The sequence below is a fragment of the Pseudorca crassidens genome, chromosome 17, assembly GCF_039906515.1.
Source record: "Pseudorca crassidens isolate mPseCra1 chromosome 17, mPseCra1.hap1, whole genome shotgun sequence".
NCBI classification, from domain to species: domain Eukaryota; kingdom Metazoa; phylum Chordata; class Mammalia; order Artiodactyla; family Delphinidae; genus Pseudorca; species Pseudorca crassidens.
Window position 1 is genome coordinate 31,260,067 of NC_090312.1, and position 26,101 is coordinate 31,286,167.

Sequence of the window (26,101 nt, forward strand, 5' to 3'; positions counted from 1 at the left end):
GGTACATGACTCTTTTTGAATTATGGTTTTCTCAGGGTATATGCCCAGTAGTGGGATTGCTGGGTTGTATGGTAGTTCTATTTGTAGTTTTTTTTTTTTTTTATTTGTAGTTTTTTAAGGAACCTCCATACTTTTCTCCATAGTGGCTGTACCAATTTACATTCCCACCAACAATGCAAGGGTGTTCCCTTTTCTCCACACCCTCTCCAGCATTTATTGCTTGTAGATTTTTTGAGGATGGCCATTCTGACTGGTGTGAGATGATATCTCATTGTAGTTTTGATTTGCATTTCTCCAATGATTAATGATGTTGAGCATTCTTTCATGTGTTTGTTGGCAATCTGTATATCTTCTTTGGAAAAATGTCTATTTAGGTCTTCTGCCCATTTGGGGATTGGGTTGTTTGTTTTTCTGTTATTGAGCTGCTTATAAGTTTTGGAGATTAAGCCTTTGTCAGTTGCTTCATTTGCAAATATTTTCTCCCATTCTGAGGGTTGTCTTTTGGTCTTGTTTATGGTTTCCTTTGCTGTGCGAAAGCTTTTACGTTTCATTACGTCCCATTTGTTTATTTTTTGGTTTTATTTCCATTTCTCTAGGAGGTGGGTCAAAAAGGATCTTGCTGTGACATATATCATAGAGTGTTCTGCCTATGTTTTCCTCTAAGAGTTTGATAGTGTCTGACCTTACATTTAGGTCTTTAATCCATTTTGAGTTTATTTTTGTATATGGTGTTAGGGAGTGTTCTAATTTCATACTTTTACATGTACCTGTCCAGTTTTCCCAGCACCACTTATTGAAGAGGCTATCCTTTCTCCACTGTACATTCCTGCCTCCTTTATCAAAGATAAGGTGACCATATGTGTATGGGTTTATCTCTGGGCTTTCTATCCTGTTCCATTGATCTATATTGAAATATCTTTTTCCATCGCTTCACTCTGTCTTTGTGTGTCTAAGGCTAAAGTGAGTTTTGTATTCAGCATATCACTGGATCTTTTTTTTTTTAATTCATTTAGCCATTCTATGTCTTTTGATTGGAGAATTTAATCCATTCACATTTAAAATAATTATTACTAGGTAACAGGACTTCCCTGGTGGTCCGGGGTTAAGACTTTGCCTTCCAATGCAGGGGGTGCAGGTTCAATCCCTTAGCTCTCAGGGAGCTAAGATCCCACATGCCTCGGGGCCAAAAAAATCAAACAGAAGCAATTTTGTAACAAATTCAATAAAGACTTAAAAAATAATAAGATAATTATTGATAGGTAAGGACTTACTATTGCCACTTCATAAATTTCTGGCTATATCCATCGTTCCTTGCTTCTTATCCTGCTGTCTTTTTTGTGTGTTTTGATGTCTTTCGGTATCAGTTTGCTTTTACTTATTTATTATGTTCTTTTGTGTAATTACTACAGGTTTTTCCCTTGTGGTTACTATGAGGATTGCATAAAAATATTTTAAAATTATAACCCCCCCCCAAAAAAATTATAACCCCCTATTTTAAACTGATAACAAGTTAACTTTGATATCATTCCTAAACTTTTCACTTTCACTTCTCTTCCCTCTCACTTTTTAGGTTATTGATTACCAGTTTTTTATTGTGTATCCAATAAGAGATTATTGTAGTTATGGTTATTTTTACTAGTTCCTTTAATTTTGAAACTAGCATTGTAAGTGAATTACATGCCACCATTACCATATTACTAACTTTGACTATATATTTACCATTACCATTGAGTTTTAAGCTACCTTCTTATGTTTTTATGATGTTAATTAGTATCCTTTCACTTACACCTAAAGAACTCCCTTTAGCATGTCTTGTAAGACAGGCCTAGTGGTGATGAACTCACACAGCTTTTGTTTTTCTGGAAAGTATTTCTCTGTCCTTTATTTCTGAAGAACAGTTTTGCCAGGTATAGAATTCTGGTTGATAGGTTTATTTTCTTTCAATACTTTGAATAGATCATTCCATTCTCTCCTGGCCTGAACTGTTTCTGTTGAGAAATCCACTGATAGTCTTATGGGGGTTCCCTTGTAGTAACTTATCTCTTCTTTCTTGATGCTTTTAAAATTCTTTTTTTTTTTTTTTGTCTTTGACTTTTAACAATTTAATATATCTTCTACACGCCTATTTGGGCTCAACCTATTTGGGGTCCTTTGGGCCTCGTTGATCTGGGTGTTTATTTCTCTCCCCAGGTTTGGGAAGTTTTCAGCCATTATTGCTTTAAATATACTTTCTGTCCCTTTCTCTTTTCTCCTTCTGGAATTTTCATAATGTGACTTGTTTTGTTTTGTTGTGTCCTATGAGTCCCATTGGCTTTGTTCACTCTTTTTCATTCTTTTTTTCTTTTTGCTCCTCTGATTGAATAATTTCAAATGTTCTATCTCAAGGTCTCTGATTCTTGCTTATAAGTGGTTGAGTCTGATTTCCAAGCTTTGTATTAAGTTTCTCAGTTCATTCAATATATTTTTCAGCTCTAGGATTTTTTACTGATGGTTTCTACTTTGAACATTTTTTGTTCATGCATTGCTTTTCTAATTTTAGTTGTCCATCTGTGTGTTCTTGTAGTTCTCTAAACATCAAGATTATTCTGAATTCTCTGACAGTTCTTAGATTTCCATTTCTTTAGGGTCAGTTACTGGAACTTTATTAGTTTTCTTTAGTGTTGTGTTTACTTAATTTTTCATGATTCTTAATTCCTTTTGTTGGTACTTGTACATTTGAGCAAGCAGTCTCCTCTTCCATACTTTATAGGTTCACTTTCGCAGAGATAACTCCTCAGCAGTCAATTCAGTTTGGGTTTCTGCTAATGCCCTTATGCAGGTGGGGCTTGCTATCAGGGTCTATTTTGGGGCAAGTTCCCTATCAAGCTCTGAGGTGAGGAGGGGGATTTGTGCTGCTGGTGGAGAATAGTTGGATAGGACTGATAGCTTGGTTTCCTGCCCAAGCAAGACTGTAGGATGGATTTTGCTGTTCCCTGGGTCATCAGTTTAGGTTTTCTAAATATTGAGACTAGACACTATTCTCAGCAGTAGGCAAGGCTACAGATTAGTTTTCCTGTCCTGGCAGGGCAGAAAAATGGGCCCCAGGGCTCACACAGCTCATAGTTTGGAGACCCAAATCAGGAAAGATCATGTGCTGAATTCTCTGGCCTCAGATGAGGCCACTGATTTTGCTCGGCAGATGGAGGGAGCAATGACTTATGCTCGCTGTTCAAGTTCCACTGTACAGAGGGCTGCTGGATGGGCTATGCAGCTTTCTGTGTACTCTAAATAGGTTCAGTGGTTGGGTAGGCTGAAGGCTGTGTTTAGCAATGGGCAGGACTACAAACTAGTTTCCCTGTCTGGGAAAAGCTGGAGAACTGGCTTCAAAGCCAAAAAGTCTCTTTGTGGTCCTGACCAAATTCTAAGGCTGGCAATACTCTTTAAGACCTGAAGCAGACAAACCTTTACCCTGCCAAGTTTCCTGGTCATCCTGCTCCACTGTTTTGGCTCCACTGATGAGCGAAGATGTCGAGTTTGACACTTACTTGGGCACTGCAGGTAGGAACTCAGTCTACAGAGATGTGAGTGCTGATTGTTGCAAGCCCCTACCCACTTCTCCATCACAGTCAGATTTCCAGGGGTGAAGCCTCACAGATTGCCCTGCAATCCCATGAAATAAAACCAGAGTGGGAGTTTCCCTGGAGTGACCCACAATGCTGGGGAGGCAGGATGTCTACCCTGGGCTCTCATGTCCCTCTGGAGGAACCATAGGCTTAGGGGAGACTTCTTAGTGTGGTGCTATACCAGCCTGGAGAAGGGGCAATGTCATTAGTGTGGAGTTACTCCTTTTACACTTCTAATACAGTATCTTAGTTGCTGTGGTACAAGGGGCGCTTCAGCCTCACCCCTGTGTTCTAGAATTTTCTCAGGTTATCTTGTCTGTGAACAGTTGTTAGTAACTGTCCTTGTGAGAAGGAAGCAAAGTCAGGAATGAGTTGTGTTGCCATATTGGTAATGTCACTCCTCTCTCAGGATCGTTGGACATGAGGCTTAGTCACCTAGCATTAAGTCACATTTACAAGCTGATGCCTCATAAAGAAGAGTGATTGATGTCCTATTGTGGAAAAAAGTCCATGAATGAGAGGTCAGACAACCTGGGGCTTATTTAGGGCTCTGCATTATTTGAATTTATTTGGCTCCAGTCTTCTAGCAAGTTTTTATTAGATTAAGTTTATAGGTGTTCCAACTCTAATATTCTTGGGTTTTTCTTAGTAAACATCAAAATGTCCACAATACAAGAGCAGTTGATATTTTCATGCAAATCTTTTATAATTCGAAAAATAAATGTACAAATTATCAGATTAAATTTTATTCAGCATGATCTTAATTCTAGGTATGTATTATTTTCATATTTAACTTTTAAAATTGGCCATCTACTTATATAGAAGTTTTTCTTAAATATAATTTGTTATTGACTAGCTCTTTATTCAACCTGGTTTATTTTTTGGATATTACAGACTTGACCTGAGCATGAGCTACCACAAATACTTCATGAAAATTGGTGAAATTTACATTTATTTCTCGGTAAAAATAAAGTAGGCAAATAGTATCACCATAGATTCATCACGAAGTTGTCCAAGTCACTTTATATTCCAATCAGGAGTCTGTCCAAGAATAAACAGGGATCAGTATTAGAGTATATTCATTATACCTAAGGAAATACACAATATTTCCAGAGCACTTAGAAAATTTAATCCCCAAAGCTTGAAATTTACAAATACATCCTGATGTGCTTATCATAGATTGCACCATTAATCTAGCTTTAATCCCTGAAAAATATTAAACACTTAAACACCACTTAGTGGAAAAAAATCATTAAAATGGAATTGAAGTTCACATTGTTATTTGGAGAGGCTTGTATTTATCATGTCCTATAAAAGTTCCAAGAAGACTATAACAAAAATACAGATATTGGCATGGGGCACACCACTTCTTTGCCTGCTTTTAAACAGATGTCTGTGACGAAGTTAATTGACATGAAAGAGAACATTAATAATACCAAATTCTCAAAGAGCATAAAACATAGATCTCTAGTGAAGTGATTTATCAGTTGACGAGCTTTCTCGCTTACCAATGACCATTTCAGAGAAAACAGCAACACTGGCACATCACTGACTGCACCACCTCCATAATATGTTTTCATTCCAAACACGAACAGTTGTATCTGGGAAATATTCATAACATGCCCAAGAAGTCTTTTTTTTTTTTTTTTACAGATATTACAAATTTATGAGTCAGTTCCATAGCAGGGAAATGCTTAAAAGAATTATGAATAGATATTATATTTATAAAGAATTTAATAACATGGGGGGAGAATTCCCTGGTGGCCTAGTGGTTAGGATTTGGTGCTTTCACTGCCATGGCCCAGGTTTAATCCCTGCTCGGGGAACTGACATCCCACAAGCCACGTGACGTAGCAAAAAAAAAAAAAAAAAAAAAGGAAAATGTCATGATATCATGTCAGTGAAAAAGCATAATACAAAGCTGTATATATAGTGTAATGTCCACCATATATAACATCTATAAATATGAATACTAAAAGTACTAAAGGGAAGTTTATTAAAAGGAAATGTACTAAAAGATCATTCACAGTTACATCTTAGTATGACCTTTATTAGGTTCTTAATACTTTGCTATACTTTTCAAAGTATCTTTAATATTCATAGAAAGGAAAGGTGGGTAAGTATATAATACCAAATTTAAAAGTCTTTCTCATGCTGAAAATTTCTAGCCATGATGATTAAAAGTAAAGGCAAAACCATTTAAAGGAGGAAAAAGAGTACTTCCATGCTCAATTTAGATAAATGAGACAGAATCAAATTCAAGTTAGAAAAATACATTTTTTTAATTCAACCTTTAGCTAACCAGAGAAAAGTCTCTTTACTCAAAATGCTTTTCTTCACTAATAATATTCAACAAAAGACAAGAGTCATTGTCTATGCTCAGAATTGGAGTTTCAGTTTTTTCCTTTTTCTGTACCTCATGTTTCTTCCTACAGATTCCTACAACTCAGTGTTTTTCATGTTATTGAAGCTTGTGTCATCCTGCTGAGAAGCATTTGAGGCTATGTTGTAACCAGGTTTATTATGAGACACCGAAACATTGTTGTTAGGTAGAGTCAGGCGCCTATGTTCACATCCTCCATTCAGCACTGAATGCTACCCAGTTTCTTAACTTTTCCTATCTCAGTTTCCTCACCTGTGGAATGGGCATTATAACCTCAGAGGGTTTTAAGATGACTAAAGTGATAATTCTCATTAAGCTGCTAATACCCCTCGCATTTCCCCAAACCTTAATCTTCCCCATCTTATCTCATGCCAGTTCAGTCCTTTCATTGGCTTGGCCCAAGTCCTTGAAGTCATCCTAATCCCTCCTTTCTCCACACCCCACATTCAATCTGTCAGCAAATTCTGCTGTCTCTACCTTCAGAATAAATTCAGGCTCTGACCACTTCTCACCACCTCCACTGCCACCAACTTGGTGCCAGCCGTCATCTCGCTCCTGCACCAATGCAATGGTCTCCTAACTTTCACCCTTGCTCCCCACAATCTGTTCTATGGAAATCACGCTGTAAGCCGCACCATGTCACGCCTTTCCCAAAACCCTTCAGTGGCTGTTCATCTTGCTCAGAGGAAAAAGTAAATTCTCAACCAAGACCTGGAAGGTCTAACAAAAGCTGGTCCATCATTATGCCTCTGACCTTAACCCCTACTGCTCTCCCCTGTGCCACTCGTCTCCAGAACAAAAGGCAAGGCTTGCTTTAGGACATCTGCACCTGCCGTTCCCTCTGCATGGCTCATTCCTCCCCTAGGCATTTATATTGTTTGCTCCCATACCCTCTTCAAACCTTCATTCACATATAATCTTTTCAACAAGGCTTTTCATATTCAAAATTGTAAACCCTCCCTTAGGACTCCCCATCCCATTTCCTGACTCTTTCTCTCTTCAACTTGTATCATTTTCTCATTTACTGTGTAAATTGTTTGCTTATGCTATTTAGAATATCACTCTATGAAGGCAAGAATTTGATATACAAATGGGCCTTTAACAATGCCTCATACCTAGTAGTTAAACTTTTATGAATGAATGAATAAATGGATGAATGAATGAGTACATGCCCTTAGGACAATGCCTAGAGATAGCAAGTACTCTATACATTTTAACTATTCTCATGTTCTGTGAGAATATCATAGAATTGTGAAATCATAAAGTTAGAAAGAACTTAAACCATTTATTTAATCTACATTTTTGAAAGGTGATCATTTGATCTTTAAGTAATCTCTTTCTCAATAAGCCATTTGCTACCAAAGAGCACCCAGTTTCTTTTTTTCTATTTGTTAGCCAGTGACAGGCTGTAATGTGTCTCCTGGTTATATTCTGGTTATATTTATCTGGTTATCTGGTTATATATACTCTGGTTATATTCTGCAGCTACTCTAAGTGTGCCCATCTTCTACATGAGGGAGCATTCTGAATATCTGAAAGTAGTTAGAATGTCCCATTTAAGTCTTTTTCTCATAAATGTTGTAAGCTCATACACATCTTCCATTACACCCAGAAGTGAGCACAGAGGTGGCTACACCAGTATTTTCCATTATTGCAAACCAACCATTAATATTTTATCCAGTGTCATCACACCATTAGCTTATGTTGAACTGGTTGTGGTTTAAGATGGCCAGATGATGTTTATAATTTGTGTATTTTTCCCGACATTAGCTCCTTTTAAAGTTCTCTTCCATTCCATTCTATACATTTCCCACAAATACAGAACAATCTTCATTGAGATCCTGTCCTCTTAAGTTTAGAAATTAAATAGTGTAGTATTACAGTGGTAATGCTATAAACTCTCAGGCTATGAAAGAAAAATAATAAATTTTACCATCTATAATCAGAAACACTTGTTATATATTTAAAGCATCACACAGGTAACTTCCATAAATTATCTTTTTCCACCACACTGTCTTCTGCTAAAATTTTCAGAATTTGTGGTAAAAAGGATCCCATCTTCCGTGAAACATCTTCCCACACCCTCTCAGGAACTCTACACTCTAAACACACCTCATCGGTCTCACTGTGGTAAACCTGTCCTTCTGTCTACCACCAAAGCAGGATCTCAAGAACACATACAACTACAAAAAGACTTCTCACAAAGATTGTGTGATTAAATGATTCTCATGATGTGAACTGAAAATGTTGAGTAGAAACCTTGATTTCATAAATTGCTTTCTTGTGCTATGATTTCTGTAACCTCATTGTTCAACTCCTTTGTTTATCATTAAAAGCATGCTCATAGCATGATATCTAATAATACCAACAGTGGAATTAGATAGCTTTAGTAGGATGCATTTTGAACTCCTTACAAGACACATTATAAATGTATTTGTGAGTTGAAGAATAAATAGATAAATTCAAGCAGTTAAAAAGTGTTTAACAGCAGAACAAACAGCTTATTCCCTGTACTAAAATGCTTTTCATTTTATCATAACCCTCCCAAAGTCAGCTCTCAACATAGCTAAGGAGAAACAGACTTTATTCTACTCTGAAGATTCAATACACATGTTTAGGTACAAGACAAATTAGTAGCCAGGAAGATGACAAAGCTTACACACCCAGAAGCAGAACCATGTATGTTGCCATCAAAAGAGATTTGCTGAATAGATTTTATGCCTCTCACAGAGTTTACACCTAATTATCCAAACCGGATATGAGAGACATGCATACACGCATATAGCCCAGCAGATAATGAAATGTTAATCAAAATATTTTTCATTTTCATTTAAAGGATTTTGGCTAAGAGAAGTTCCCTAGATTTAGCAAATAAATATAGGATGACCAGTTAAATATGAATTTCAGATAAACAATAATTTTTTAGTTTACATGTCTCCAATAGTGCATAAGACATACACACACCAAAAAATTATTCATTATTTATCTGAAATTCAAATTTAAATGTGTGTCCTCTATTTTATCTGTCAGCCTTAGGCTAAGATCAAAGTAACATGACTGTGATTGGAGTCACATCAATGTAAAGGTGTGTAAATAAAGTTTCGGTCCAGGCAACAAAATACAAAATGGGCTGCATGCCAAAGCTAGGGGCCAGACAGAGGGCAGAACTCACAAATTAAAAAATCACAAAAACTGGTTCCACTCTTCTTGGGCCATTCAGTGAGATCAAGAATATAAAAAGGGGGCTTCCCTGGTAGCGCAGTGGTTGAGAGTCCGCCTGCCGATGCAGGGGACACGGGTTCGTGCCCCGGTCCGGGAAGATCCCACGTGCCGCGGAGCGGCTGGGCCCATGAGCCATGGCCGCTGAGCCTGCGCATCCGGAGCCTGTGCTCCGCAACGGGAGAGGCCACAACAGTGAGAGGCCCGCGTACCGCAAAAAAAAAAAAAAAAAAAAAGAAGAAGAATATAAAAAGGGGTCACAGCGTTCAGAGAAAGAGATATTGTGGGGGACTTTTCTATGGAAAAAGTTGGGCTTGAGCCCTACCTCCACTTCCCCAGGGGAAAGGAGAGGAGTTTGTAGCCCCTCATCTCAGTACAAGTAAGGGGTTCAGCCAGAGCCCTTGGAGGGCCTAATTCTCTCCATAGTTGGGGGATTGCATGGACTAATAAAGTGGCCTATTTCAGGACAAAAAAGAGAGGACAGAGCTAGGTTGGCAAAGGAATTATACTTCTACTAGCAAAAGTCAAGGAATGTTTGATTCCCATGGACCAAATTGTGGGCCTGTGGGGAAAGAGGTGCTCTGGAGCACAAGAGAACTTGGGTGCAGCACCAAGTTGGAAGATCACTGAACACTAGGGCTGAGGGCAGAAGGAAGACATTACTCACGCCATGACAGCTGCCACTACAAAGGGCTACTCAGTGGTCTTTAAAGCACCCACAGGAGAAAGTATCAGCTACAACCACCTGCCAAATTAGAGTGAGAAGCCAGCTTATGAAGATCTCAGTCCCCAGCCAGGAAAGAACTTCCCTTTTCTATTTCCCTTTCTTCCCTACTCCCTTTTCAACCATGGCATGGTCAAAAACTATAGTTTGATGAGTCCGAGTTCAGGAAAGTTACCGATAAGTTTCTCTTTCTTCTCTCCAAATGCCCCAGCCTACCATCTACAGGTCTCAGCCTCTTACTCTGGATTAAAAATCAAAATGCTAATTAATATCTTGGATATTGATTATCCAAGATATTAATGGATTATTTGAAAAATTTTGCACCGTGACTGTGTCATATCCCTTAAAGTAATTGCATACTGTAATAATGGGCATAAACACTTTGAGGTCTGCTAAGTTTTAATCTGATAGAGAAAAGTTTTCTCCAACTAAGTAAATTATAAAGGAGCAGTGGGAGACAAAACTAAAACTGCTTAGATTATATCCAGTGATTCAGGTGGTTCATATGGTAATATTGGGACAGAGATGAAAATGCCCTTTCTGTGAGAACCAGGTCGGCTGAAACAGCTTTCAGGATAACTCCATCTGTGTCTACCTGTCCACCATGTTGATTCACCAAGAAAAACACTTTTGTGCCAGTTTCACCCAACTCTTGAGGATTCCTAGATTCCTTTCTTCAAGAAAAGGAACAAATGTTCGACAGATTAACCTCCAAACACTGAGAACAAGAAAGACGTATAAACGTATCTGGAATCTGTACCAAAATCTATTGCAATCATGTATAACACAAGAAAGTCCTGACACAGCCAAAACACGATGCTAGCCAAACACTGCACAATGCTGAAGGCAGCAGTCGAGTTTGAAAATAAAAATAGTAGGTAGTATCAGCATAGACAGAATGCACAAATTCCTGTAATATAATTATCTTACTGGGAATGCAAGAAAAAGCCAAAAGTAGTGACCTGATCTATTACATGCATCTATCTTCTACAATTTGCAAATGTCCAAAATGGATAGAAGCAGCTATCCTGTTATATTTTCTTTGTTATTTTCTTTTATAATAAAAAGAATAATGTCACATTTGGGGGAAAAAAGGGCAAGAGGTACTTTTTAACAAAAGTAAGTTGTATATAATATCTTGTGAGTCCCTCAGTGTAATTCAGATTTATATATCTAAAAGTATTATTTTGGTTTTTCTAATTTTTCATCTTTTACTGAGATATAATTGACATACAACATTGTACTAGTTTTAGGTGTACAACAATGTTTTTTTGTTTGTTTTGTTGTTGGGGGTAGGAGTTTATTAATTTATTTTTGCTGTGTTGGGTCTTCGTTTGTGTGTGAGGGCTTTCTCTAGTTGTGGTGAGCGGGGGCCACTCTTTAGCGCGGTGCGCGGGCCTCTCACTGCTGTGGCCTCTCCCACTGCAGAGCACAGGCTTCGGACGCGCAGGCTCAGCGGCCATGGCTCACGGGCCTAGTTGCTCCGCAGCATGTGGGATCCTCCCAGACCAGGGCTTGAACCTGTGTCCCCTGCATTAGCAGGCAGATTCTCAACCACTGTGCCACCAGGGAAGCCCCCCCAACATAATGTTTTGATATATGTACCTACTGGAAAAGGAGTACCACAATAAGTTTACTTAACATCCATCACCACACATAGTTACAATTTTTTTCTTTTGATGAAAACTTTTAATATCTAATTTTCAAACACACAATAGAGTATTGTTAACTATGGTTGCCATGGCTGTACATTACATCCCCATGACCTATTTATTATATAACTGAAAGCTTGTACCTTTTGACTACCTACACCCATTTTGCCCACTTCCCATCCCCGACCCCTGGTAACCACAAATCTGTTCTCTGTATCTATGATGGTTTTTTTTCCTTTGATTCCACATATAAATGATGTCATACAGTATTTGTCTTTGTCTGACTTATTTCACTTAGCATAATGCCCTCAAGGTCCATCCGTGTTGTTGCACATGGCAGGATTTTTTTCTTGTAAGTTTTAGGGCAATAACCAAGAGGTGGTATTTATTGTGCTTTTAAACATTTCTGAAAAGCTATGCACTAAGAGAGGCCAGTCCTTCAGAAGAAATTTTAAAAGAAAAAAAAAAATACTGTTAGTGGGTTACAAATTAGAAGCCCTGGCTGCCATCTCATAACTTGAATCCTAGTTTAAGTGACTACATACAAACGTGAGAGAACCTGAGAAAATCTGGCGCACGCACACCCACAACCACACTTACCTTTGCTCCTTTCTAAACTGTTTATGGTACAGAAGCATTCATGGCAAAGACAAATTCCACCTCAGAGCCATAGTCTAGAAAGAGTGTCTAATTTAAAACATATTTGTCTGTAATTTCCCCTTACTTCCCACCCTACCCTTTCCCAGTACGAGGTTTTTCAGTGGAATAAGCAAGACTGGATGCAATATAACTGAAAATTCAAGTTAAATTCCAGCTTTCTTATGCAGGTTAATCACGACAAAGTTTTTGAGCCAACTGATTGCAAATAAACTAAGCTCTGCCGCATAACCCTTTTAGTTCTATTATGAGCTTCTCTTTGAAAGCCACTCCTATAACAGCTATAGTAGAACATTAAATTACACTTTTCAAGTGTTGGGACTTTCTTTTGGCCTTAATGGCAATGAGCTTAAGGGGCTCAGGCTCATTTATTACAATTCCCCTTTCTTTCTGATGGTTAAATTTACACTATTGTTATTGCATATAACTTATTTAATTTTTAAATTCAAAACATTTATGAACAGACTTGAAAATTCAGAGAAATAGAAACAAAGGTAAAATCAGTTTTCCTACCAACTACCTTCAATTACTTTTTCTAACAGTTATGGTCTTTTGTCTTTTAAGCCCTTGACAAAAATATGTGCGCTTAAAATAAAATTGTATATATGGCTTTATATCCTATTCTTCTCACTTAGCATTATTCCATTAGCATTTTCCATGTTCTTATATTATCTTTTTAAATATTTTAAGTGGTACATAATATTTTAATGAGTGAATGTATCATGGTTTATTTAATTTTTTCCTTGTTATTGGACATTCTGTTTCCAGTTTCTCACAATTATTAATGATGATCCTATGAACTTCTTTGAATGAAAGCTCCTTTTTATATTTAGGATTGTTTTATTATGGTAGATTCTCAGGGGTGGAATTGCTGTTCAGAGGACATCAGGTTTCTTAAGGCTCTTCGTACATATTGATAAATTGCTATCTAGAAAGGTCATACCACTTAACTCTGCCACCAGCAATAATTGGAGCATTCCATCATATACTTAATGTTTTCATACCAGGCTCATTAGCATCTTTGCTAACATGATAGGTAAAAAATTGAATATCATAACAGGTTTTAGTTCATCTAACAAAAATTAGACATATATGCCCATAAAGACTTAGAAACCTTACAAGGCCCTTTAAGGAAATAGTCATCTTCCAAATCCTTCCCTGCCTCACAAACACCCAATAACCATTTCCTACTTCCCAAAGACAGAACATGTTCTAGCCACTGTCGTTGCCTTGTCTTTTGACTGTGTAACCACAAGTTTATGGGCCTGGAGCAACATGAAATATCTCCCTTTCTATTTTGACTGCTGATCTATCAAGTGAGGCAGTCCACCTTGGCATGACAATGAGAGGAAGGTGTCCTTATGTTGGTGTGCAATAACATGCCCCCCTCATAAGGTCAGGATGTTAAAAAATCTTTTGTCTTGATTCTTGTCCCATGACGTTTCACTCAATCATCTATCCCCGGGCCACTCTCCCAGCCTTGTTCCAACAACCCAGTAACCCATAAGAACAATGATCGGGCCAATCGTCCTTGCTTAGCTCTGCTCGTGGAGCTGATTTTTATCATCTTCAACAGTCCAGATGCATTCAGTTAGTTGAATTACTGCTGCCTTCTCTCAAGAAAACCTTGTAGGTATTGGTCCTCTCCATCGTTTACCTTTGTTCTTCCAGAGTGAAGTACTCAAATAGCACACATCACAATGAGAAAATGCCAGAGGCTGGGGCGGGATGGGAATTCTGACCTCTATTATTCTCTGGTGTGACCTTACTGTCACTTTCTGATGTAACTCTGGGCAAGGTCCCTAATCTCCCTGTAGTTGAATTTTCTTGCCTGAAAAATGGGAATAATAATAGTATCTACCTCACAAGGCTATTGTTATGATTAAATGAGCTGCTATGTATGTGTAACACTTAGAAAATGAGTGTCTCCCACATAAAGCACCATATATTTGCAAGCTATAACTACAATTTCATTCCACTTAATTCCTGCCACCTGAAATGATTCCTAGTTTATAGTTTCTTTCTGTATATGTTTTGTATAACTTAACTCTATATTACCTTCAAGAGTGGCATAGAACCTGGTTATTAACTTTCCTTCTAATGTAACACAGCGGTAAAAGAAGTTTTTTCTCATTGAGCCTGGTAGAGTGGTAAGGGTTTCGTGTGGTGCTCAGCTATTGCAGTCTAAGTACATGGGCTCTGAGACCATATAGATATGAGCTCAACTCCCAGTTCCAAGTTACTAGCCCACTGACTTTGACCCAGTCACTAGATCTCTCTGATTCTAGTTATTTTCATCCTTTCTCAGAGGTTACTCTAAGAGTTGAATAAAACAAAGAAGATGATATAACTGAAGTGATTCTAACATATATTACTTGTTAAATAGATGTTAGGTGTCTCTTTTCCATTTCCCTTCATCTTTAAAACATCACTCTTGAATCTTCACATTTATTTGTTTGACATATGTATAAACTGTATTAAATGACAGCCATTAATTCAGGCACTGAGATAGAAGTTCTCACAGTCTGATAAGAGATTAAACAACTAATTATAGTGTAGTGTAAAATGTGCCTTAGAGTTCAACTAATTCTTAGTGAAAAAATGAACAAATGGTTAAGTGAAAAGCTTAACCTATATTGTGTAACTCTTTCTGGAGATTTCAACTTAAAGTTATCACTTATCCTATATTGGCAAAGACTAAAAATTCCAGTTCATGTATATGTTAGCACAATATGCCTAATGTATATCTGTGGCTAGAATAGAGAAGAGTAAGATCTGGGAGATAGAAAATGGAGTATGTAGACCTTGAAAAGTAGAATGACATCATGGTTTTTGTGCCTCAAAAAAAAAGTGTTTCAAAGTAGAAAAATCTTCAGTAATTTGTTTTTATAAACACCCAGTTCCACATTGGCAGTGTATTCCAACAGTTCCATGAGAAAATGCCATTAGCACAAAATATCTCATAAGACTTCTAAATATCCTTTGACTGTTTCCTTTTCCAAGTTTCCAGTAAGAACTTAATTGTGAGATAAGGCAAAAGCACAAAATTTTTCCAATTTCAGAAAAATAAATAGACATCATTAAAGTTAAATCTAAAAATATATTCACCTATCATCATCCATCTTTACTTAGAAAACAATAGTTGCCTATCCAAACAGAGAATTTGATTGATCCTAGGTTCTCAAAACACACATGAATGGTTTTGGACAGATGTTTCATCAATGACAAATTGGCCTTGAGGGAAATACGACCACCTTGGAAAAAAGCCACATATCCAAATTCTTTTAGTTTCAGCAGCACTCGTTTGAAACTATTTTCTAATCTTAAATTTCTAAGTAAACTTCTGTAAAAATAAATATTAAAGAACTCTTTTAAAATCAGATTTAAATAAATCCTATAAAGGCTAAGATTACGGTTTTAAGTGACCCACTAATCAACTCTCCAATTTTTATGGCAATAATATTATTGGCAAGAGTTTGCAAAGTGGTTGATGGCATCAACCACAGAGCTCTGTTTATAAATACATATTATCACATTAGGGGCACACTGTTTTGATTTTTAGAGCATTCCATTTACGTTCCAACCTTGAACTGATCTGATTAATACTTTTTCTTCTAATCTGATCTACAATACTTAATGATTGTATTTCATTTATGACAACATTCAGTGGCAACAGAGAAAGTATTTCATTTAAAATTAAAGACTAAATATCTAAGATTAGCACTGTTAACACCAAAAGCTGTGAAATTATCTCTTAGACATTCTCCAGAAGTACTGTGGAGGAAAGATCTGTAGTAGCTTTATATAGTGTTTTCAAGAGGCAGCAAGACGAATCCAAGAATTTCATAGCGAGGTAAATCAATAATTACTGAGATGTTTCTCCTGAATTAATGTTAAATGTGTTCTCGTATCATGGTATTAGACCCTCACAAATACATTCACATGCAAACACCACCACCACATATAATGAGGGCTCATTACACTATGAACTTGTTCTCAATCTACCATCTTTTTTGTGTTGCTTTATTATTTCTTTTTATTGTATATTTTACAGCTCCATTATTATTATCTTGAGATCTGTTTTAATGGCATGTTCAAGAAATCACTGGACCAAACCTTAAATGCAAAGGGCAAATGCAGAAACAACAAAATATGTGTAAGATTCTCTTGACCTCATAAAAGTGGATCTATGGATATGTTTTCACATACGGACATAAACGCACATATGCACACACACACACACACATTGTTTTCTTGGGTCAACAGTTCATAATTCAAATACTAAGGAAGATCTAGCAATTCCTGGAGAGTCAGCCATTGTCTGACTTTAAAATTTGTATATTTAATACTTCTTATAGAATATTCTTATGGGGGAGAGGGGATGAGTTGTGATAACCAGGTTTCAGCCTCCCTACTACCATCACTGTTTCAGCAACCTCAGAGCATTGCAGAAATGACTCCCCTTACTAAATTCTGGCCCAGGCCACCCAAGTTCTCTCTCCACCTGCTGCAGGAGATCAGAATGCCTAAGACCTTATATCCAAGGACACTAAAAGGGTCAAAGCTAGCAAGATCCATAGACATAATCAAGTCCAACACTTCTCACTATTTTCTAGAACAGTGACCCTGAGCTTCCCTCCTCTTCACCAGGCTAACACCTGCTCATCCTTCACATCTTTCTCTGGCGTCTCCTTCTCCAGAAATCCTTCCCTGATTGGCAAGTACTTTTCCTGTGAGTTCACTTTGAATTCTTTGTACATCTCTGTCCCTTCCTCAGGGAAATAATATTGAGTAGTCCAGATTTCAACTGCTCCCTCATCCCCATAGTTGAATCACATTTCATCAAAAGAAAAAAAATCACTGTGCAAATTGGTTTACATCACACACTCCACCATTAACAACTTAAAAATTCTGCTTGGGCATCTATCTTCTTCAAAGTCACCTTTTTTTTTTTTTTAACCAGTCTCCTGGTAGCACCCTTGCCTCCAGGATTCTTTAGTATCCCTTATGCAGAACAATTGCACTGTCAAGCATACCAGAAGCATTTCAGTGTTGAAGAAAACAAGACCATGGAAATAACAGTATCTGCCTTCTCCAGAGGCAATTTATCCAGTGTGGTGTTTCCCGATTTTGCTCTTTGAAATCTTTCCCTATCTGACGAAATAAAAGTAACATCAGGATGTTTCAGTTCTTTGCTCTGGAGCTCTACCAATGTGATTTAGCTACCCTTTATGTTTCTACTTTGTCTTCCATCCTACGTTTCTCCAGCAAATGCTTTCTTCACTGATACTGTCTGTATGACTTGTCTCTACCTCATGCTTGCTTGCTTATTTGTAGTTTCTTCTTCCCTCATAACTTCAGCCTCTACATTAGATAATCATGACCTCTCTGACTTTTCAATTTATGCTCCCAATACTGCCTACTTCAACTATTTAAACTAAAAAAGCTGATCTCCTAGGTCATCTTTTAAACCTGGTCCTATCATAGCTCATTGGACAATGGATTGTCCATTTGGATTGGACAAATGGATTGATTGCCTCATATGGATTGACTGCCCTTTGTTCAAGGCCTAGCCTTGGTTGTCCAATCATGTGTCGCTTTGATTATCCCATGGTACAAAGATGATCATCCAGACTCACTCCTTCTGCAGCCATTGCTGCTAGCTTAGTTGTCCTTAAATTGGGCCAGAGGGAAGCAACTATTATGACTGTTGTGAATTATGCCAATTGCAGTTCCTTCTTTCCTATTGCAATAGGTAGGTGGTGCCCAACCCATATCCCCCTTTACGATCCAGTGCACCCACCTCCCTGGTTCCATGAGTGTGGCTGTTAAAGGCTTACAGCAGCCTGCCTTTTCCAGGAAACTGTCCTCAGCTGACAGGAGCTGCCTCACCCCACAGATTACTGCCTTTTCCCCGCTTGTTCACCTTTCTTATCCTGCTTTACTTTACTTCCACTCTTACAGATTTTTTCTGAAGAGCACTCCCTGAAAAAAATCTGCATTTGAATTCTTGTCTCAGGCTCTGCGTCTAAGGAACATAACCTCAAACCTGTTACATAAGTTAAGATCCCTTTGTATTGGAAATAAATAATTCTGCCCACAACTTATGATAGTAATAACTTTGCATTTATGTCTTGAAATCCAGGATTCAGATTCTACTTTGATTTCAGACATGCTGTCATTTAAATGGAGATATAAAGCTGCATAATAAACCTGCTAAAATGATGTGCATGAGGTTGTGGTGAAATAAAATAAAATGAACAATGACAGGCTTCAATTGCATTTGTATGGATCATACTTTTTTTAAGAATCAGATTTCAAGGACTCAAATTCCTTTTTATTATTCAGATATAATTGATATATAACATTATATTAGTTTCAGGTATACAACATAATGATTCCATAGTTGTGTATATTGTGATATGATCACCACAATAAGTCTAGTTAACATTCCTCATCACACAGTTACAAATTTTTTTCTTGTGATGAGAACTAAAGATTTATTCTCTTATCAACTTTCAAATATATAATACAATTTTATTAACTATAGTCACCATGCTGTACATTACATCCACAAATTAATTTTTATTATAAATGGAAGTTTGTACCTTTTGACTGTCTTCATCTATTTCACCCACCACCCAAACCCCCACCTCTGGCAACCAGCAACAATCTGTTCTCTGTATCTGAGGTTTATTGTTTTGTTTTTTTTTTTTTGACTCCACAAATAAGTGAGAACATATGGTATTTGTCTTTCTCTGACTTATTTCACCTGGCAGAATGCACTCAAGCTTCATCCGTGATGTTGTAAATAGCAAGATTTCCTTCTTTTAATGGGTAAATAACATTCCACTCAATTCCATATTTCCTTCATTTATTCATCCATTGATGGACACTTATATTGCTTCCATGTCTTGGCTATTGTAAATAATGTTGCAGTGGATATGGGTGTGCACATATCTTTTTGAGTTAGTATTTTTGATTCCTGTAGATAAATACCCAGAAGTTAATTGTTGGATGACATGGTAGTTTAATTTTTAATTTTTTGAGGAACCACTATACTGTTTTACATAGTGGCTACACCAAATTAACATTCCCACCAAAAGTACACATCCACCTCCTTGGCAACACTTGTTATTTCTTGTCTTTTTCGTAATCTTCAAACAGGTATGAGGTGATGCCCATTGTGGTTTTGATTTGCATTTCCCTGTTTATAAGTAATGTTGAGCACTGTTTCATGTGCCTGTTGGCCATTTGTATGTCTTCTTTGGAAAAATGTCTAGTCAGATCCTCTGCCCATTTTTTAATTGGATTGTTATTTTGCCATTGAGTTGTATGTGTTTTTATATATTTTGAACATTAATCCATTATCAGATATATGGTTTGCAAGTATTTTCTCGCATTCAGTTGGTTGCCTTTTCATTTTGTTGATGGTTTCCATTGCTGTGCAGAGGTTTTTAGTTGGATGTAGTCCCACTTGTTTTTGTTTATATTTCTTTGCATTTGATGTCAAATCCATAAATCATTGCTAAGACCTATGTCAGGGAGCTTACCATCTATGTTTTCTTCTAGAAGTTTTATGGTTTCAGGTATAACATTCAAATATTTAATCCATTTTGAGTTAAATTTTGTGTGTGGTATAAGATAGTGGTCCACTGTCATTCTTTTGCATGTGTTCCAGATTCCCCAACACCAGTTACTGAAAACTGTCATTTGTCCATTGTATAGTCCTGGCTCCTTTAAAGAAATTAATTGACCATATGTACATCGGGTTATTTCTGGGCTCTCTTCTGTTCCATTAATCTATCTCTCTGTTTTTATGCCAATACCATACCGTTTTCATGATTATAACTCCTGTAATATAGTTTGAAATTAGGTACTTTGTTGCCTCCAATTTGTTCTTCTTTCTCAAGATTGCTTTCAATTTGTCTTCTGTGGTTCCATACAAATTTTAGGATTGTTTATTCTATTTCTGTGAAAAATTCCATTGGAATTTTGATAGAGATTGCATTGAATCTGTAGATTATTTTGGGTAGTATGCACATTTAATAATATTAATTCTTCCAATCCATGAATAAGGAATATATTTCCATTTATTTGTGTCTTCTTCAGTTCCTTTCAGTAAGGTCATATAGTTTTCAGTATACAGATCTTTCACCTCCTTGGTTAAATTTATTTTTGTTTCAATTATAAATGAGATTGTTTTCTTAATTTCTGATAATTTATTATTGGTGTATAGAAACACAACAGTTTTTATATTGATTTTGTATCCTGAAACTTTACTAAATTTATTAATTCCAACAGTTTTTTTTGGTGGAGTCTTTTGGATTTTTGATATATATAATAATATGTCATCTGCAACTAGTGAGTTTTACTTCTTCCTTTCCAATTTGGATTCCTTTTATACCTTTTCTTGCCTAATTGCTCTAAGACCTCCAATACTATGTTGAATAAAAATGGTGAGAGTGGGCATTCTTGTCTTGTCTCTGACCCTAAAGCTTTTAGCTTTACACCACTGAGTATGATGTTAGATGTGGGCTTGTCCTGTATGGCCTTTATTATGTTGAGGTATGTTCCCTCTATATCTACTTTGTTAGGAGTTATTATTATAAATCGATGTTGAATTTTGTCAAATGCTTTTTCTGCATCTATTGAGATGATCATATGGTTTTAATCCTTCGTTTTGTTAATGTAATATATCACATTGATTTATTTGCAGATGTTGAACCAACCTTGTTTCCCTGGATAAAACCCATTTGATCATGATGTATGAGTCTTTTAATGTATTGTTGAATTTGGTTTGCTAATATTTTCTTGAAGATTTCTGCATCTATGTTCATCAGGGATATTGGACTGTAATTTTCTTTTCTGGTAGTGTCCTTGTCTTATTTTGGCATCAGGGTAATGCCAGCCTCATAAAATGAGTTTTGAAGTACTTTTATATTTTTTGGAATAGTTGGAGAGGATTGGTATTAATTTTTCTTTAAATGTTTTATAGAATTGACTAGTGAAGCGATCTGGTCTTGGACTTTTTGTTTGTTAGAGGTTTTGATTACTGATTGAATCTCCTTACTAGTAATCAGTCTGTTCTTTTTTTTTTTTCCATGATTCAGTCTTGGTAGATTGTATGTTTCTAGGAATTTATCCACTTCTTCTTGGTTGTCCAACTTGTTGATGTGTAATTGTTCACAGTAGTCTCTTGTGATCCTTTGTATTTATCTGGTGTAGTAAGGTCTCCTCTTTCATTTCTAATTTTACATATTTGAGTCCTCTCTCTTATTCTTGGTGAGTCTAGCTAAAGGTTTGTCAATTTTGCTTACTTTTTCAAAATACCAGCTCAGTTTCATCTTTTCTTTTGTCTTTTTAGTCTCTTTCATTTATTTCTGCTCAGATCTTTATTTCCTTCCTTCTAATAATTTTGTAATTTGTTGTTCTTTTTCTAATTCCTTGAAGTGTAAAGTTAGGTTGTTTCATTTTTCTTAATCTTGATATAGACATTAATCACTATAAATTTTCTGCTTAGAACTGCTTTTGCTGCATCCCATAAGCTTTGGTATGTTATTTTTTAAATTTCTCTTTTGATATTTTTTCATTGACCCATTTTACAGCATAACATATGATCTATCCTGTAGAATTCTTCATATGCACTTGAGAAGAATGTGTATGCTTTTGGATGAAATGTTCTGTGTATGTCTGTTAAGTCCATCCAGTCTTAAACATGTTAAGGCCAATCTTTACTTATTGATTCTCTCTCTGGATGATCTATTCATTGATGAAAGTGAGGTATTAAAGTCCCCTACTATTATCATATTGCCATTTATTTCTCCCTTTAGGCTATTAATAGTTGGTTTATATATTTAGGTGCTTTTATATTGGATGCACAAATATTTACAAATGTTAAATCTTCTTGTTGGATTGACCTCTTCATCACTATATAATGACCTTCTTTGTTTCTTATTACAGTCTTTGTCTTAAAGTCTATTGCTTGATATAAGTACAGGCATTCCTCATTTTATTGCACTTCGCAGGTACTGTGGTGGTATTTTTGTTGTTGTTGTTGTTGTTTAACAAATTGAAGGTTTTTGTCAACCCTGCATCAAGCAAGTCTATCTGTGCCATTTTTCCAACAGCATTTTCTCACTTCATGTCTCTGTCACATTTTGGTAATTCTCAAAATATTTCAAACTATTATTATTATTATATTTGTTATGGTGATCTGTGATCAGTGGTCTTTGATGTTACTGTTGCAAAAAGATTATGACTTGCTGAAGGTTCAGATGATTAGAATTTTTATCAATAAAGTATTTTAAAATTAAGGTATGTACATTATTTAAATATAAGGAGATATATATAGCAAATTTAATAGACTATGGTATATTGGGAATATAACCTTTAATATGCACTGGGAAACAAAAAAAATTGTGACTCACTTTATTGAGATAGTCATTTTACTGTAGTAGTCTGGAATCAAACCCACAGTATCTCCAAGGTATGCTTATATAGCTACTTCAGATTTTTAAAATTTCCATTTACATGGAATATCTTTTTCATCCCTTCACTTTCAGTCTGTGTGTGGTGTGTCCTTTGATCTGAAACAAGTCTCTAGTAGGCAGCATATAGATGGGTCTTGTTGTTTTATCCATTTAGCCACTCTGTATCTTATAATTGAAGGATTTATTACATTTAAAGTAATTATTGATAAGTATGTACTTATTGCCATTTTGTTAATTGATTTCTGGTTATTTTGTAATTTCTTTGCTCCTTCTTCTTTTGCTTGTTTTGTTTGTGATTTGATGTTCTATAGTGGTATGCTTAGATTTTTTTTTTTTCTCTTGTGTATATACTATAGGTTTTTGCATCGTGGTTACCATGAGGTTTACATAGAACAACTTATATCTATAACAATCTATTTTAAGTTGACAACAAATTTAATTTGAACATTTTTTAAAGCTCTGCATATTTAGTCTTCCCCCATAATTTGTTTTTGATGTCACAATTTCCATTTTTAGCTTGTATATATATTAACAAATTATTGTGGTTTATGCTTGTTTTTACTACTTTTGCCTTTTAACCTTCATACTAGCTTTATAAATAATTAACCCATCACCTTACAATATTAGACTATTCTGAATTACTACATATTTACCTTTACCAGTGAGATTAATACTTTCATATGTTTTCCTATTACCATCAGTGCCCTTTTACCTCAGCTTAAAGAATTTCCTTTAACATTTCTTGTAAAGGACAGTCTAGTGGTGATGAACTCCTTTAGCTTTTGTTTGTCTGGAAAACTTTCCTTCAATTCAGAAGGAAAAATTTGCTGGATAAAGTATTCTTGGTTGGCAGCTTTTTTTTCTTTCAGTAGGTTGAATATATCATGCCAGTCCCTTCTAGCCTACAAAGTTTCTGCTGAAAATTTTGCTGCTAGTCCTATAAAGCTTCCCTTATATGTGACAAGTTGTTTTTCTCTTGTTGCTTTTATGATTCTCTCCTTGTCTTTAACTTTTTCCACTTTAATTATAATGTGTCTTGGTGTGGGTCTCTTTGGATTCATCTTTTTTGGAACCTTTTTTCCTTCCCCAGTTTAGGATAGTTTTCAGCTATTGTTTACTCAAAAAAATTTTCTGTCCCTTTCTTCTCTCTCTTATACTTTGGGATCCCTATAATATGAATGTTGGTCCACTTGATGTTGTCCCATAAGTCCCTTAAGCAATTTTCCCTTTTTTTAATCCATTTTTGTTGCTCTGATTATGTGATTTCCACTGCAGTATCTTTGAGTTCATTGATCCTTTCTTCTGCATCATCTACTTTGTTATTGAGCCCCTCTATTATATTTTCAGTTCAATCATTGTATTCTTCAGCTCTGTGACTTGACTTCTATTTAATATTTTCTTTTATTTTCTGTCTCTCTGTAAAATTTATTTTATTTATTCAGTCTTCTGAGCTCAGTGAGCATCTTTATGACCATTATTTTGAACTCTGTCAGGTAAATCTCTTATCTCCATTTTATTAAGTTCTTACTGAGGTTCCATCTTTTTTTATTTGAACCATATTCCTCTGTTTCTTTATTTTCCTTGACCCTGTACGGGTTATGCATTTCTATGCATTAGATAAAATTGCCACCTCCCCCAGTCTTGAAGGAGTGGTCTCCTGTAGGAGATGAATATTATCATTCAACTCTGCCCTAGCTCTTAGGTCTCTCAAATCTTTGTGATTGTCCAAGCAGCCTATTTTATTTTTAGTGGATCCCAGTATTTGAGGTATGCCCAAATCCTGTCAGTGTCCAAAGGGCAGCATCTTAGTCAGCAACTAGATTCAGGCTGATTAGAAGGCAGGTCCTCAGGCAGCAACTTTTAAAATATAAAAATATACACCTTTCAAGGGAAGACTGGGATATGGACATTTCTGTCTCCTCTCTCTGTGCTGAGACCTGGGGTGATAGCCAGTTAAGAATTCCTTCTTACTTTGCCACCATAAACATTGAACCCATAAACATAAGCACGGCTGGCTACTAATGTCAGGCTTTCAAGGGATTATCCTCTGGGCGGCAGACACAAAAGCTGGGACAGCAGACTTATACACAAGTTCCTTTCTTAAAGACACCAATGACCTGGGGTGGAGCAGAATGGGAGTGCTAATATGGTGCCTGCCATCCTCCTCACTCTCTGAGGGGGTTATAATCAGACCCTAGATGTGTGTCTACTTAGAAGCCTACCCTTCAGGCCACAGCTATAAAGATAAGCTAGTAGGCCTCTTTCACAGAAAGACTGGACACCTTACTATATTTCTTCTCTGCTGTGCCCTGTGGGTGGTAGCTGGTTAAGATCTCTTTCTCCATTTGTTAGAGTCCTGTGGGACCCATAAGCCTAACCCCCACTAGTCACCAGAGCCAGATGATCTAGAGGTGTCCCCTGGGTGGCAGATGTTAAAATTGGGATGACAGATGAGTGTACAAGCTGCTTTCCAGGAGATAACAGCAACCTGACATGAGGCAGAAGGAGACCACAAAGATGGCATCTCTTGGCCTCTATTTTAGGAGAGTATTTAAGTAGGTCACTAGATGTTTGTTAAATTGGATGCTTGGTCCTCAGGCTGATGCTTTGAGATAAGCAAATAAGCCTCATTCACAGAAAGTCTGGGTGCTTTTCAGTTGGCTATCATCTCTGTGCTGGGCCTTGGGATGGATGAATCTATGCACGGGAGCCCTTTAAGAACTGTTTCTCAGTTCTCTATAGCCTTGTGGTTCTCTTGGACCCATGACCCATTGGTTTTCAAAGCTAGAAGTTTTGGGGCTCATCTCTCAGGTGCAGGTCTTAAAAGTTAGGGTGCCTGATGTGGGGTTCAAAACCTTTGTTCATCAGGGGGAAGCTCAGGGTTTTGAGTATCCTCCTGATTATGGATCACTGTACCAGGGATGTGGTTTATGGTAAGATTGTGGCTCAGCCTGTCCTACCCACTTCAATATGGATTTGTTGGGGTTTTTTTCTCACTTCTTCAATTTATAGGAGTCACTCAGTTAGCTTTGGGGTTTTTAAAAAAATTTTATTTTATTTTGGACCACAGTTGATTTACAATGTGTTAATTTCAGGTGTACAGCAAAGTAATTCAGTTATACATATATATATATATATATATATATATATTCTTTTTCAAATTCTTTTCCATTTTAGGTTATTACACAATTTGAGCAGAGTTCCCTGTGCTATACAGTAGGTCCTTGTTTGTTATCTATTTTTTTCCAGGGGTGTGTATATTTTTATTAAATTGCCAATATCATTTTGAATATTTCTCAAAGAAATTCTCATTACTGTTTTACATCATTATTATTTGTGAATTTCCTCCCCTTTCCCATCAATTCTTTACT

The 26,101-nt window shown here is 36.5% G+C and overlaps 1 long non-coding RNA gene across 5 annotated transcripts in view; it reads right to left on the reverse strand.

The window, feature by feature from the left end:
• Positions 1-4,166: 4,166 nt before the first annotated feature.
• The window catches only part of LOC137210516 (uncharacterized), a 122,360-nt gene continuing 100,425 nt past the window's right edge, over positions 4,167-26,101 (reverse strand). For all 5 annotated transcript variants that reach the window (XR_010936595.1, XR_010936594.1, XR_010936591.1 and 2 more), the window contains one exon: positions 4,167-4,643. This is a non-coding gene — a long non-coding RNA (uncharacterized lncRNA). The remainder of the gene's footprint in view (positions 4,644-26,101) is intronic.